We start from the raw sequence: 14,736 nt of genomic DNA, 5'->3' as shown, positions 1-14,736 counted from the left end.
CATTTCTCATCTCAGCCTCTCAATTCCCTTGATTTTCAAAATTTTGGGGGTTTGGTTATTAAAACTTGATGTCTTGATGTTTAGGCTCAAATTAGCTTGAGGGATTTGTGGGTTTTTGTTCAACCAAGTCACGTATAAGGTAAGGGATCTCAAAACCTTGCAAGTTCTTAGATTATGTGAGTTTGGATATTGAAATTTGGTATATAAATGTGGTAATGTGAATTAGATGGTGTATGTATAAGAATTGGAGCATATTTGTGGAAATTGGAAGCTTGATTTGGGTCTCGGTTGCTGAAGTTTGGGTGTTGGAGGCTTGTAATCTTGCCTAATTGTGTTAGCTTGGGTTATACGAGAAAATCAGTCAAGGTATTGTTTTGGTTTCTCGTATTTAATATATAATGTCTTGTAAAAAATTAGGCTAGATGACCATAGGATAGGTTGTAATGTATGAGTATGTTAAACGCTTAGTACCTTTGATAATAATTGTCGAAATAGGTTGAGTATGGGTTTGGTGATTAATGCTTGTGATGAAAATGGGATGCTAAATGATGATTTAATGATGATTGACAAGGTGATATGAATGCATATGAATATGTGGTGATATATTGATGATCTTTTTGGTATAATTGAAAAATTCATGTATGAGATTGTTTGAAATTGAGGTATGATCGGTTGTTGCTAATGAATTATGTTTTGCGAAAATAGAGGTTTGGAAGATTTTGTGAAAATCTTATTTTTGGCCGAATTTTGGTGAGCCATAACTCAGCTTACAGACCCCCAAATTCTTTCAAATTTGTTTCATATGAAAATCGGGTCCGTGAAGTTTCTGCCGTTCAAAGAATGAATGAAAAATGTTTTAAAACGAGAAAGTTATGCCAGTCGAAACTTCGGTGCGCAAAACTGAAATTCTGCAGCACTTAGCATTTTTATCCATTCTGCAGAACTTGCGTACGTGACCACCTGCACCTGACACAACCAACCCTTTCGGGTTGGACATCTCGCTTACGCGAGCAAGGAAAACGCACCCCTGCGTATGCGTGGCCCACGCGTACGCGTGACCCCTGTTTTAGCAAAGTGAATTTTATGTTTTAAAACCTAATTTTTAAACCTCTAAACCTCTACTTTTACTCTTTTAGCCCCTAAATCTTAGTTATGTGTCGATTGATGAGAAGAAGTTAGGAGGAGGAGGTAACTTGGAGATGAAGAAAGTTTGAAAAGTAATGAGTTAGGTATGATGAGATAGGTTGCATATATATATGTTTCATCTGAGCACTCGTTTTTGAAAGTGCGACTCCAGGAGATGGTAGAAGGTGAGGATCCCCTTCTTTGTTCCTCTTGGTATTGTAAAATCGCCCACACCGAGATGGTGGGAGGTCAAGATCCCCTCCTTTGTTCCTCTTGGGCATATGAGAACGTACCTCTTGGGTACACGCAAGGATTGTGGTTTCGCCCCACATGCTCCAGGTTGGTTAGTATAGAGGCTCTCCGGGTAGATGCAAGGGTGTGGTTCACCCCACTTACTCCGGCTTATGATGAATTATGTATAAAAGGCACAAGTATATGATGTATAAGTGATGTTATGGCCATAATGAATGATTATGAAATGATTACAAATGAATATGAATGCTTAAGTGGCTTATACACTTATTTTATCTGAGATACGAGTTTTTCTGGGTAAAGAGCAGTGGCTTTCCACCATGTGCTCTAGGTTGAGGTTCGATATTCTGTTGACCCTACGACGTAAGGGTAATCGAGCATGTATAAATTTCTGGGAATGATATCCCCCAATGAGCAAGATTTATATATGAGAAAAAGTTATGCATAGACTCTTGGGGATGCGCGTTGAGGGACAGACCAGGGTTTAGCAGCCGGACTTATTGGGTTGGCTTGATAACCGACAGATGAGACTCATAAGCCATAGGACAGGCATGCATCATATACATATTGTTTGAATTGCTTGCTTGTGCTCTAATTGGGAATGCCTACGTGGCTTTAATCTGCTTAACTGTTATACGTGCTATCTGTATTATTTGTATTCTATTTGTGTTTGTCATTGTCTGCTTGCTTGTTTATGTGGTTTCACCGAAATTGGAGGTTTTGGAAGAAAATGGATGAAGGAGGATTATGATTTCTGTTTTAGTTCTTTAAGTTTTATAATCTGAGTGTCGGCGTTCTAGGATTGTCTCTGGCATTTGCGGGACCTTATGTCTTATGTATGCGGCACCATTAGCATGCTGAGAACCCCCGGTTCTCATTCCATACGGATATTTCTGTTTTTCAGATGCAGGTCGAGAGGCATCTCGTTAGGCGTCTGGAGTTCTTTGCAGCGAAGTGGGCTTTTGGGATTCGATATTTTCTTTTATTTTGCTATATCTATATGTATAGACACTCCTTACGTATATATGTTTTACTTTTTCACCTCATAGAGGTTTATGGAGAACTAGGGTTACTTTTATGTATTTTGGGTTATGGATTTCTGGTGCGCAGAAATCGTGACAGTTCCATTCCTTGGTAACGGTGCTAAAGACTCAATACGCACGTTCATAATCTTAGTTCTTTGTCACAACTTCGCATAACTAACCAGCAAGTGCACTGGGTCGTCCAAGTAATAAACCTTACGTCAGTAAGGGTCGATCCCCCGGAGATTGTCGGCTTGAAGCAAGCTATGGTCACCTTGTAAATCTCAGTCAGGCGGATTCAATTGATTATAGAGATTTAATAATTAAAAGATAAATATAAAATAAAGATAGTGATACTTATGTAATTCATTGGTGAGAATTTCAGATAAGCGTATAGAGATGCGTTCATTCCTCCTGAACCTCTGCTTTCCTATTATCTTCATCCAATCATTCATACTCCCTTCTATGGTAAGCTGTATGTTAGGCATCACCGTTGTCAATGGTTACATCCTGTCCTCTCAGTGAAAATGGTCCAATGCGCTGTCACTGCATGGCTAATCATCTGTCAGTTCTCGATCATACTGGAATAGGATCTATTGATCCTTTTACGTCTGTCACTACGCCCAGCACTCGCGAGTTTGAAGCTCGTCGCAACCATCCATTCCCAGATCGTACTCGGAATACCACAGACAAGGTTTAGACTTTCCGGATCTCAAGAATGGCCGTCCATGGATTCTAACTTATACCACGAAGATTCTGATTAAGGAATCCCAGAGATACTCATTCAATCTAAGGTAGAACGGAAGTGGTTGTCAGGCACGCGTTCATAGTTGGGAATGATGATGACTGTCACGATCATCACATTCATATTGAGGTGCGAATGAATATCTTAGAATCGGAATAAGCTTGAATTGAATAGAAAAACAATAGTACTTTGTATTAATTCATGAGGAACAGCAGAGCTCCACACCTTAATCTTTGGTGTGTAGAAACTCTACCGTTAAAAATACATAAGTGATGAAGGTCCAGGCATGGCCGAGAGGCCAGCCCCCAAACATGATCTAAAGATGAAACTAAAGATGTAAATATAATAGTAAAAAGTCCTATTTATACTAAACTAGTTACTAGGGTTTACAGAAATGAGTAAATGATGCAGAAATCCACTTCCGACGCCCACTTGGTGTGTGCTTGGGATGAGCGTTGAGCTTTACACATGTAGAGGCTTCTCTTGGAGTTGAACGCCAGTTTGTAACCTGTTTCTGGCGTTTAACTCCACTTTGCAACCTGTTTCTGGCGTTTAACTCCAGAATGCAACATGGAACTGGCGTTGAACGCCAGTTTGCGTCATCTATACTCGGGCAAAGTATGGACTATTATATATTGTTGGAAAGCCCTGGATGTCTAATTTACAACACAATTGAGAGCGCGCCATTTGGAGTTTTGTAGCTCCAGAAAATCTACTTTGAATGCAGGGAGGTCAGAATCCAACAGCATCTGCAGTCCTTCTTCAACCTCTGAATCTGATTTTTGCTCAAGTCCCTCAATTTCAGCCAGAAAATATCTGAAATCACAGAAAAAGACAAAAAATCATAGTAAAGTCCAGAAATGTGATTTTTATTTAAAAACTAATAAAAATATACTAAAAACTAACTAAATTATACTAAAAACTATGTAAAAACAATGCAAAAAAGCGTATAAATTATCCGCTCATCACAACACCAAACTTAAATTGTTGCTTGTCCCCAAGCAACTGAAAATCAAATAGGATAAATAGAAGAGAATATACTATAAATTCCAAAATATCAATGAAACTTAGCTCCAATCAGATGAGCGGGACTTGTAGCTTTTTGCCTCTTGAATAGTTTTGGCATCTCACTTTATTCATTGAAGTTCAGAATGATTGGCATCTATAGGAACTCAGAGTTCAGATAGTGTTATTGATTCTCCTTGTTCAGTATGTTGATTCTTGAACACAGCTACTTTATGAGTCTTGGCCGTGGCCCTAAGCACTTTGTTTTCCAGTATTACCACCGGATACATAAATGCCACAGACACATAACTGGGTGAACCTTTTCAGATTGTGACTCAGCTTTGCTAAAGTCCCCAATTAGAGGTGTCCAGGGTTCTTAAGCACATTCTTTTTTTTTTTTTGCTTTGGACCTCGACTTTAACCGCTCAGTCTCAAGCTTTTGGCTTGACACCTTCACGCCACAAGCACATAGTTAGGGACAGCTTAGTTTAGCTACTTAGGACAGGATTTTATTCCTTTAGGCCCTTCTATCCACTGATGCTCAAAGCCTTGGAACCTTTTTATTACCCTTGCCTTTTGGTTTTAAGGGCTATTGGCTTTTTCTGCTTGCTTTTTCTTTTTCTTTCTTTTTTTTCCTTTTTTTTCTCTGCAAGCTTTTGTATTCACTGCTTTTTCTTGCTTCAAGAATCATTTTTATGATTTTTCATATTATCAAATAACATTTCTCCTTTTTCCTTATTCTTCAAGAGCCAACATATTTAACATTCATAAACATCAAATTCAAAAGACATATGCACTGTTCAAGCATTCATTCAGAAAATAAAAAGTATTGTCACCACATCAAAATAATTAAACTAGTTTCAAGGATGAATTCGAAACCATGTACTTCTTGTTCTTTTGTAATTAAAACATTTTTCATTTAAGAAAGGTGATGGATTTATAGGACATTCATAACTTTAAGGCATAGACACTTAGACACTAGTGATCATATAGTAAAGACACAAACATAAAACATAAAGCTCAAAAATCGAAAAATAGTAAAATAAATAGACAAGGAGATTAAGGAATGAGTCCACCTTAGTGAGGGTGGCGTCTTCCTCTTCTTGAAGAACCAATGGCTCTTGGTGTTCCACCCTTAGTTGTCCCATGTTGGAATTTAATTCTCTGTTGATTTGCTCCCAATAATTCTGTGGAGGAAAGTGCATCCCTTGAGGCGTCTCAGGGATTTCATGGTGAGGAATTTCCTCATGCTCATGTTGAGGTCCATGATCTCTTATTTGCTCCATCCTTTTCTTAGTGATGGGCTTGTCCTCTTCAATGAGGATGTCTCCCTCTATGTCAATTTCAGCCGAATTGCAGAGGTGGCATATGAGGTGAGGAAAGGCTAACCTTGCCCAAGTGGAGAACTTGTCAGCCACCTTGTAAAGTTCTTGAGATATAATCTCATGAACTTCCACCTCCTCTCCAATCATGATACTATGGATCATGATGGCCCGGTCTATAGTAACTTCAGACCGGTTACTAGTAGGAATGATTGAGCGTTGAATGAACTCTAACCATCCCCTAGCCACTGATTTGAGGTCATGCCTTCTTAGTTGAACCGGCTTGCCTCTTGAGTCAATTTTTCATTGAGCTCCTTCCTCACATATGTCTATGAGGACTTGGTCCAACCTTTGATCAAAGTTGACGCTTCTTATGTAGGGGCGTGCATTCTCTTCCATCATTGGCAAGTTGAACGCCAACCTTACATTTTCCGGACTGAAATCTAAGTATTTCCCCCAAACCATGGTAAGCCAATGCTTTGGATTCGGGTTCACACTTTGATCATGGTTCCTAGTGATCCATGCGTTTGCATAGAACTCTTGAACCATTAGGATCCCGACTTGTTGAATGGGGTTGGTGAGAACTTCCCAACCTCTTCTTTGGATCTCAAGTCGGATCTCCGGATACTCATTCTTTTTGAGCTTGAAAGGAACCTCAGGGATCACTTTCTTCTTGGCCACAACTTCATAGAAGTGGTCTTGATGGACCTTTGAGATGAATCTCTCCATCTCCCATGACTCAGAGGTGGAAGCAATTGCCTTCCCTTTCCTCTTTCTAGAGGTTTCTCTGGCCTTAGGTGCCATAAATGGTTATGGAAAAACAAAAAGCTATGCTTTTACCACACTAAACTTAAAATGTTTGCTCGTCCCCGAGCAAAAGAAGAAGAAGAAAATGGAGGAGATGGGGGAAGAAGGTGTATTCGGCCAAGGAGAAGAAGAGAAGGTTGTGTTGTGTGAAAATGAAGAAGGAGTGAGGGTTTATATAGGAGTGAGGGAGGGTGTAGGGTTCGGCCATTAGGGTTGGGTTTGGGAGAGAAATTAGTTTGAATTTTGAAGGTAGGTGGGGTTTATAGGGGAGAGAGGATGGATTTGAGTGGTGAAGAGGTGATGGGAAAGAGGGATTGAGGTGATTGGTGAAGGGTATTTGGGGAAGAGAGTTATGAAAAGGTGTGAAGATGAGAGAAGAAAAAGTAGGGATCCTGTGGGATCCACAGATCCTGAGGGGATCCTATGGGGTCCACAGATCCTGAGGGATCCTGTGGGGTCAAGGACTTAGCATCCCTGCTCCAATTAGGCGTGTAAAATGCCCTTGCTGTGCAATCCTGGCGTTTAACGCTAGACTGCTGCCTGTTTCTGGCGTTAAACGCCCAAATGTAGCTTGTTTCTGGCGTTTAACGCCAAGCAGATGCTTGTTTCTGGTGTTAAACGCCAGCTTGGTGTCTATTTCTGGTGTTAAACGCCAGACAGATGCTTGTTTCTGGCGTTTAAACGCCAGACTGCTCTCCTCCAGGGTGTGCTATTTTCAATGCTGTTTTTCATTCTGTTTTTGATTTTTCAGTAGTTTTTGTGACTTCACATGATCATCAACCTAATAAAACACGAAATAACAAAAAGAAAATAAAATAGATATGATTAAATAACATTGGGTTGGCTCCCAACAAGCGCTTCTTTAATGTCAATAGCTTGACAGTGAGCTCTCATGGAGCCTCACAGATAATCAGAGCAAGGTTGGAACCTCCCAACACCAAACTTAGAGTTTGGTTGTGGCCTCCCAACACCAAACTTAGAGTTTGACTGTGCGGGCTTTAGTTGACTCTGTAGTGAGAGAAGCTTTTCATGCTTCCTCTCCATGGTTATAGAAGGAGATCCTTGAGTTTCAAATACAAGGTTGTCCTCATTCAGTTGAAGGACTAACTCTCCTCTGTCCACATCAATCACAGCTCTTACTGTGGCTTGGAAGGGTCTTCCAAGGATGATGGATTCATCCTCTTCCTTCCCAGTGTCTAGGATTATGAAATCAGCAGGGATGTAAAGGCCTTCAACCTTTACTAACACGTCCTCTACTTGTCTATAAGCCTGTTTTCTTGAGTTGTCTACCATCTCTAATGAGATTCTGGCAGCTTGCACCTCAAAAATCCCAAGTTTCTCTATTACAGAGAGTGGCATTAAGTTTATTCCTGATCCCAGGTCACACAGAGCCTTCTCAAAGGTCATGGTGCCTATGGTACAGGGTATTAAGAATTTGCCAGGATCCTGTTTCTTTTGAGGTAATTTCTGCCTATCCAATGCATTCAGTTCATTGGTGAGCAAGGGGGGTTCATCTTCCCAAGTCTCATTACCAAATAATTTGGCATTCAGCTTCATGATTGCACCAAGGTATTTAGCAACTTGCTCTTCAGTAATGTCTTCATCCTCTTCAGAGGAAGAATACTCATCAGAGCTCATGAAGGGCAGAAAGAGGTTTAATGGAATCTCTATGGTCTCTAGATGAGCCTCATATTCCTTTGGTTCCTCAAAGGGATACTCCTTATTGGTCACTGGACGTCCCAGGAGGTCTTCCTCACTAGGATTCACGCCCTCCTCCTCCCTTGTAGGTTCGGCCATGATGGTCAAATCAATGGCTTTGCACTCTCTCTTTGGATTTTCTTCTGTATTGCTTGGGAGAGTACTGGGAGGAGTTTCAGTGACTCTTTTACTCAGCTGGCCCATTTGTACCTCCAAATTCCTAATGGAAGATCTTGTTTCATTCATGAAACTCACAGTGGCCTTAGATAGATCAGAGACTATATTTGCTAAGCTAGATAGATTCTGCTCAGAATTCTCTATCTGTTGCTGAGTGGATGATGGAAAAGGCTTGCTATTGCTAAACCTGTTTCTTCCACCATTATTAAAGCCTTGTTGAGGCTTTTGTTGATCCTTCCATGAGAAATTTGGATGATTTCTCCATGAGGAATTATAGGTGTTTCCATAGGGTTCACCCATGTAATTCACCTCTGCTATTGCAGGGTTCTCAGGATCATAAGCTTCTTCTTCAGAAGAGGCTTCTTTAGTACTGTTAGATGATTCCTTCAATCCATTCAAACTCTGAGAGATCATGTTGACTTGCTAAGTCAATATTTTATTCTGAGCCAATATGGCATTCAGAGTATCAATTTCAAGAACTCCCTTCCTCTGAGGCGTCCCATTACTCACAGGATTCCTTTCAGAAGTGTACATGAACTGGTTATTTGCAACCATGTCAATGAGTTCTTGAGCTTCTGCAGGCGTTTTCTTTAGGTGAATGGATCCACCTGTAGAATGGTCCAATGACATTTTAGATAATTCAGACAGACCATCATAGAATATATCCAGGATGGTCCATTCTGAAAGCATGTCAGAAGGACACTTTTTGGTCAGTTCCTTGTATCTCTCCCAAGCTTCATAGAGGGATTCACCTTCTTTTTGTCTGAAGGTTTGAACATCTACTCTAAGCTTACTAAGCTTTTGAGGAGGAAAGAACTTGGCTAAGAAAGCCGTGACCAGCTTATCCCAAGAGTTCAGGCTATCCTTAGGTTGAGAGTCCAACCATATTCTAGTTCTGTCTCTTACAGCAAACGGGAAAAGCATAAGCCTGTAGACCTCGGGATCAACCCCATTGGTCTTAACAATATCACAGATCTGCAAGAATTCAGTTAAGAACTGAAAAGGATCTTTGGATGGAAGTCTATAAAACTTGCAATTCTGTTGCATCAGAGAAACTAACTGAGGTTTCAGCTCAAAATTGTTTGCTCCAATGGCAGGGATTGAGATGCTTCTTCCATGTAAATTGGAATTAGGTGCAATAAAGTCACCAAGCATCTTCCTTGCATTGTTATTATTTTTGGCCATGTCTCCTTCTTTTTCGAAAATTTCTGTCAGATTTTCTCCATAGAGTTGTGCTTTAGCTTCCCTTAGCTTCCTCTTCAGAGTTCTTTCAGGTTCAGGATCAGGTTCAACAAGAATATTCTTATCCTTGTTCCTGCTCATATGAAAAAGAAGAAAACAGAAAAGAAAATTTGGAATCCTCTATGTCACAGTATAGAGATTCCTTTATGTGAGTAGAAGAAGAAAAGAAATTCGAACACAGAAAGATGAAGAGGGTTCGAATTTTTAAGAAAAAGAGGAGTGTTAGTAGATAAATAAAATAATTAGAAGGAGATGAGAGAATTTTCGAAAATTAAATAAATTAAAATAAAAATACTTTTGTTTTTAATTTAAAATTAAAATTAAAATTTCAAAAATTAAGCAAGGAAAATTAAATCAAATTAAATTAAATTTAAAACAAATAGTTAATTAAAAAGGAAATTTTAGAAAAAAGGGGAAGGTGATTTTCGAAAATTAGAGAGAGAGATTTAGTTAGGTAGTTTTGAAAAAGATATGATTGAAACAAAAGGATAGGATTAATTGAAAAAGATTTGAAAATTAATTTTGAAAAGATAAGAAGTTAGAAAAGATTTTGAAATTTATTTTGAAAAAGATATGATTGAAACTTAATTTGAAAAAGATTTGAAAAAGAAATTTGAAAAGATTTGATTTTTGAAATCAAAGTTGATTACTTGACTAACAAGAACTAAAAAGATATTATTCTAGAGTTTAAAGATTGAACCTTTCTTATTAGGTAAGTAACAAACTTAAAAATTTTGAATCAATCACATTAATTGTTAGCATTAATTTCGAAAATATGAAATAAAAATAAGAAAAAGATTTTGAAAATAATTTTGAAAGTTTCGAAATTTATAAAGAAAAAATGAAAAAGATTTGATTTTTGAAAAAGATTTGAAAAAGATAGAATTTTTAAATTGAAAATTTGATTTGACTCATAAGAAACAATTAAATTTTTAAAACTTTTGACTAAATCAAATCAAATTTTCGAAAATTATGAGTGAGATAAGGAAAAGATTTTTTTTTTTATTTTTGAATTTTTAATGTAGAAAGAGAAAAACATCAAAAAGACTCAATGAATGAAAATTTTGGATCAAAACAAATGATGCATGCAAGAACACATTGAATGTCAAGATGAACACCAAGAACTTATTTTTGAAAATTTTCAAGAAAAGAAACACATGCAAGACACCAAACTTAGAAATTTTCAAAAATTAAACACTAACAAATTGAAAATGCATATGAAAAATAAGAAAAGATGCAAAACAAGAAATTTTAAAGATCAAACAAGAAGACTTACCAAGAACAACTTGAAGATCATGAAGAACACATGCATGAATTTTCGAAAATTTTAAGAAAAATTAAAAAGATGCAATTGACACCAAACTTAAAAATTGACACTAGACTCACACAAGAAACATAAAATTTTTGGTTTTTATGATTTTATAAGATTTTTTTGGTTTTTTTTCGAAAAATATTTTGGGAAAAACGAAAAAGAAGAAATTTTTTTTTTGTATTATTTTCGAAAATAAGAAATAAAAAGTTTAAAATTAAAATAAAATTACCTAATCTGAGCAACAAGATGAACCGTCAGTTGTCCAAACTCGAACAATCCCCGGCAACGGCGCCAAAAACTTGGTGCGCAGAAATCGTGACGGTTCCATTTCTTGGTAATGGCGCTAAAGACTCAATACGCACGTTCATAATCTTAGTTCTTTGTCACAACTTCGCACAACTAACCAGCAAGTGCACTGGGTCGTCCAAGTAATAAACCTTACGTCAGTAAGGGTCGATCCCACGGAGATTGTCAGCTTGAAGCAAGCTATGGTCACCTTGTAAATCTCAGTCAGGCGGATTCAATTGATTATAGAGATTTAATAATTAAAAGATAAATATAAAATAAAGATAGTGATACTTATGTAATTCATTGGTGAGAATTTCAGATAAGCGTATAGAGATGCGTTCGTTCCTCCTGAACCTCTGCTTTCCTATTATCTTCATCCAATCATTCATACTCCCTTCTATGGCAAGCTGTATGTTAGGCATCACCGTTGTCAATGGCTACATCCTGTCCTCTCAGTGAAAATGGTCCAATGCGCTGTCACTGCATGGCTAATCATCTGTCGGTTCTCGATCATACTGGAATAGGATCCATTGATCCTTTTGCGTCTGTCACTACGCCCAGCACTCGCGGGTTTGAAGCTCGTCGTAGCCATTCCTTCCCAGATCCTACTCGGAATACCACAGACAAGGTTTAGACTTTTTGGATCTCAAGAATGGCCGTCCATGGATTCTAACTTATACCACGAAGATTCTGATTAAGGAATCCCAGAGATACTCATTCAATCTAAGGTAGAACTGAAGTGGTTGTCAGGCACGCGTTCATAGTTGGGAATGATGATGACTGTCACGATCATCACATTCATATTGAGGTGCGAATGAATATCTTAGAATCGGAATAAGCTTGAATTGAATAGAAAAACAATAGTACTTTGTATTAATTCATGAGGAACAGCAGAGCTCCACACCTTAATCTATGGTGTGTAGAAACTCTACCGTTGAAAATACATAAGTGATGAAGGTCCAGGCATGACCGAGAGGCCAGCCCCCAAACGTGATCTAAAGATGAAACTAAAGATGTAAATACAATAGTAAAAAGTCCTATTTATACTAAACTAGTTACTAGGGTTTACAGAAATGAGTAAATGATGCAGAAATCCACTTCCGGGGCCCACTTGGTGTGTGCTTGAGCTGAGCATTGAGCTTTACACGTGTAGAGGCTTCTCTTGGAGTTGAACGCTAGTTTGTAACCTGTTTCTGGCGTTTAACTCCACTTTGTAACCTGTTTCTGGCGTTTAACTCCAGAATGCAACATGGAACTGGCGTTGAACGCCAGTTTGCATCATCTAAACTCGGGCAAAGTATGAACTATTATATATTGCTGGAAAGTCCTGGATGTCTACTTTCCAACGCAATTAAGAGCGCGCCATTTGGAGTTTTGTAGCTCCAGAAAATCCACTTTGAGTGCAGGGAGGTCAGAATCCAACAGCATCTGCAGTCCTTCTTCAATCTCTGAATCTGATTTTTGCTCAAGTCCCTCAATTTCAGCCAGAAAATACCTGAAATCACAGAAAAACACACAAACTCATAGTAAAGTCCAGAAATGTGATTTTTATTTAAAAACTAATAAAAATATACTAAAAACTAACTAAATTATACTAAAAACTATGTAAAAACAATGCCAAAAAGCGTATAAATTATCCGCTCATCAATCTCTATATGTATGTATATAAATATTCTCATGTCAGCCTTAGCTTCGCAGCCTGAGTTAGGAGATTGTTATTTTGTACCCTTGACCCTCTGTTTTTGCTTTCTATGTATATGTGTCTATGTACCTTAACTTTCTTCGTACGCAAGTAATCCTTTCCTGGGCGTTGCGCTTTTAATTTTGAGATTTTTTTTACCTATCTTTCAAGGCTCCTCGTATATTACATTCTTTCAATTATTACACACACACACACACACACACACACACACATATTTATTTATTTATTTATTTTAGAGGTCGTAATATCATACCACCTCTGTTTTATGACTTAAGCGTAAAGCTCTGTGTGGTAGGGTGTTATAGTCACCAACTTCGAGTGCCGTATTAAGAACAAACATCTCATTTATAGGAAGAACAAATATCCCATTTACATTAAGAATAAACATCTCATTTACATGAAAAATAAACATCTGCATGTGTATATAAAACTTCCAATGTATACCTTCTCATAGCATCGATCTGCGCGTCCAGCATGTTGCTGTAGACGTAGCCTTTTGGATCGTGAACACCGGAGCGTTTCCGAAAAGAGCGTAGTCGAAGTTGGTAGGGTTGTTTCGGTAGGCGAAGTAAGGGTAAGCGTTGATCCTGAAGGGAGCACCGATATCGGCTAAGAAGGTAACAATGAAGGTCATTATGGAAACAAGGTTCATAGCAAAGGTGGTGGAGGATGGAGGGAAGGAAGAAGCGAGAACTGCCATACTTTGTGGCGTTGTGAGGTTCATGTCGAAGGTGATGGAGGAAGGAAGGAAGGAAGGGAGAAGTGAGAACCATCATGTTATGTGGCATTATGACCTTGATCTTGCGATCGAGGCCGTGGGAGACGAGAACGGAGTGGAGATTCTGCATGGCTTTGAACAATGTATTGGCGTCGAGGTGGTTGCAGCGGTGCAGGTGAAGATCCGGCAGCGAGAGGGAGAACGGAGATCGCTCGGTTATGGAGGAACAACGGTGGTGTTAGGGAGCTCGTCGGCATCGTCGGTTGGAGCCCGCGGCGGCGTTGGCACGGTCGGCCGGAGGGGGGTTGCAACGACGCAGGTAAGACTGCGGTGGCGAGAGGGAGACCAAAGATTGGGAAGATATGACAATATTAAGAGTAACCGTTTGTAATGCAAATGAGTTTAATTGTTAATCTTAATTTTTTAAATTTCAAAATCTGATAATTGGATAATTAATTAAAATATGATTTTTAATTATAATGTAACTTTTTTTTAAACCATTGTTGATATTATTTAAACTTATTATTGTTTTTTTATACTTTTTGGATATATAATAGGATATAATAACGTTGTTTAATCTAGTAACTAATTTTATTTAATGGGATAATGTTTTGTCGTTGTTTTATGATAACGAGCTACCATTACAGAGCACCGGCAAATACATACCCAATCTAGTATTATCTCTAGAACTGATGCATTATCTTTTAGTTTTGTAAATAAATAAGATAAAATAATAGCATCATTGATGTGTACAATCAAGTCCCACTTGCTTTAGAAAATTAAATTTCCTTCTCGAGCAGGTCGTTGTTTTAATTTTTCGTACGCAATAAGAACTTATCTAAAGGATAGGTTCGAAGACTAGTCTTTCGTAAAAAGAAAAAGAAAATAAAAATCCCACAATAATTAAGTTTAGTGTGTGTTTGTATTCAGTATTTTATTTGTATGTGCAACAACGGAAAATGAAGAGATGTATACCACAACTCTGACTTTGATTTATTTGATTTTTATTATCAATCGAATACTAAAAGAGAGAAAAAAATTTTCGAAAATTTTTTTCTTATGACGACTCATAGAAAGGTATTTTAAGTTAAACAAAATATTTCACAAAATATTTAAAATTTGTATCATTCTTTTTATTAATATTCAGATGAAATATTTTAATTAGAAATTTAATGGGATACTGAGACAATTGTTTGATTTAGTTTGTATATTTTGTGTTTCTGGATGTGATTGTTGTAACTCTAGTTATTCTTGATAGCAGTGTTAAAAGAGATTACTTAAAAAAACATAAATTTTATTGTAAATTTTTTATAATCTCCTC

Source organism: Arachis ipaensis, chromosome B06 (assembly GCF_000816755.2).
Source record: "Arachis ipaensis cultivar K30076 chromosome B06, Araip1.1, whole genome shotgun sequence".
NCBI lineage: Eukaryota > Viridiplantae > Streptophyta > Magnoliopsida > Fabales > Fabaceae > Arachis > Arachis ipaensis.
Note: the sequence above shows the minus strand (reverse complement) of the source record.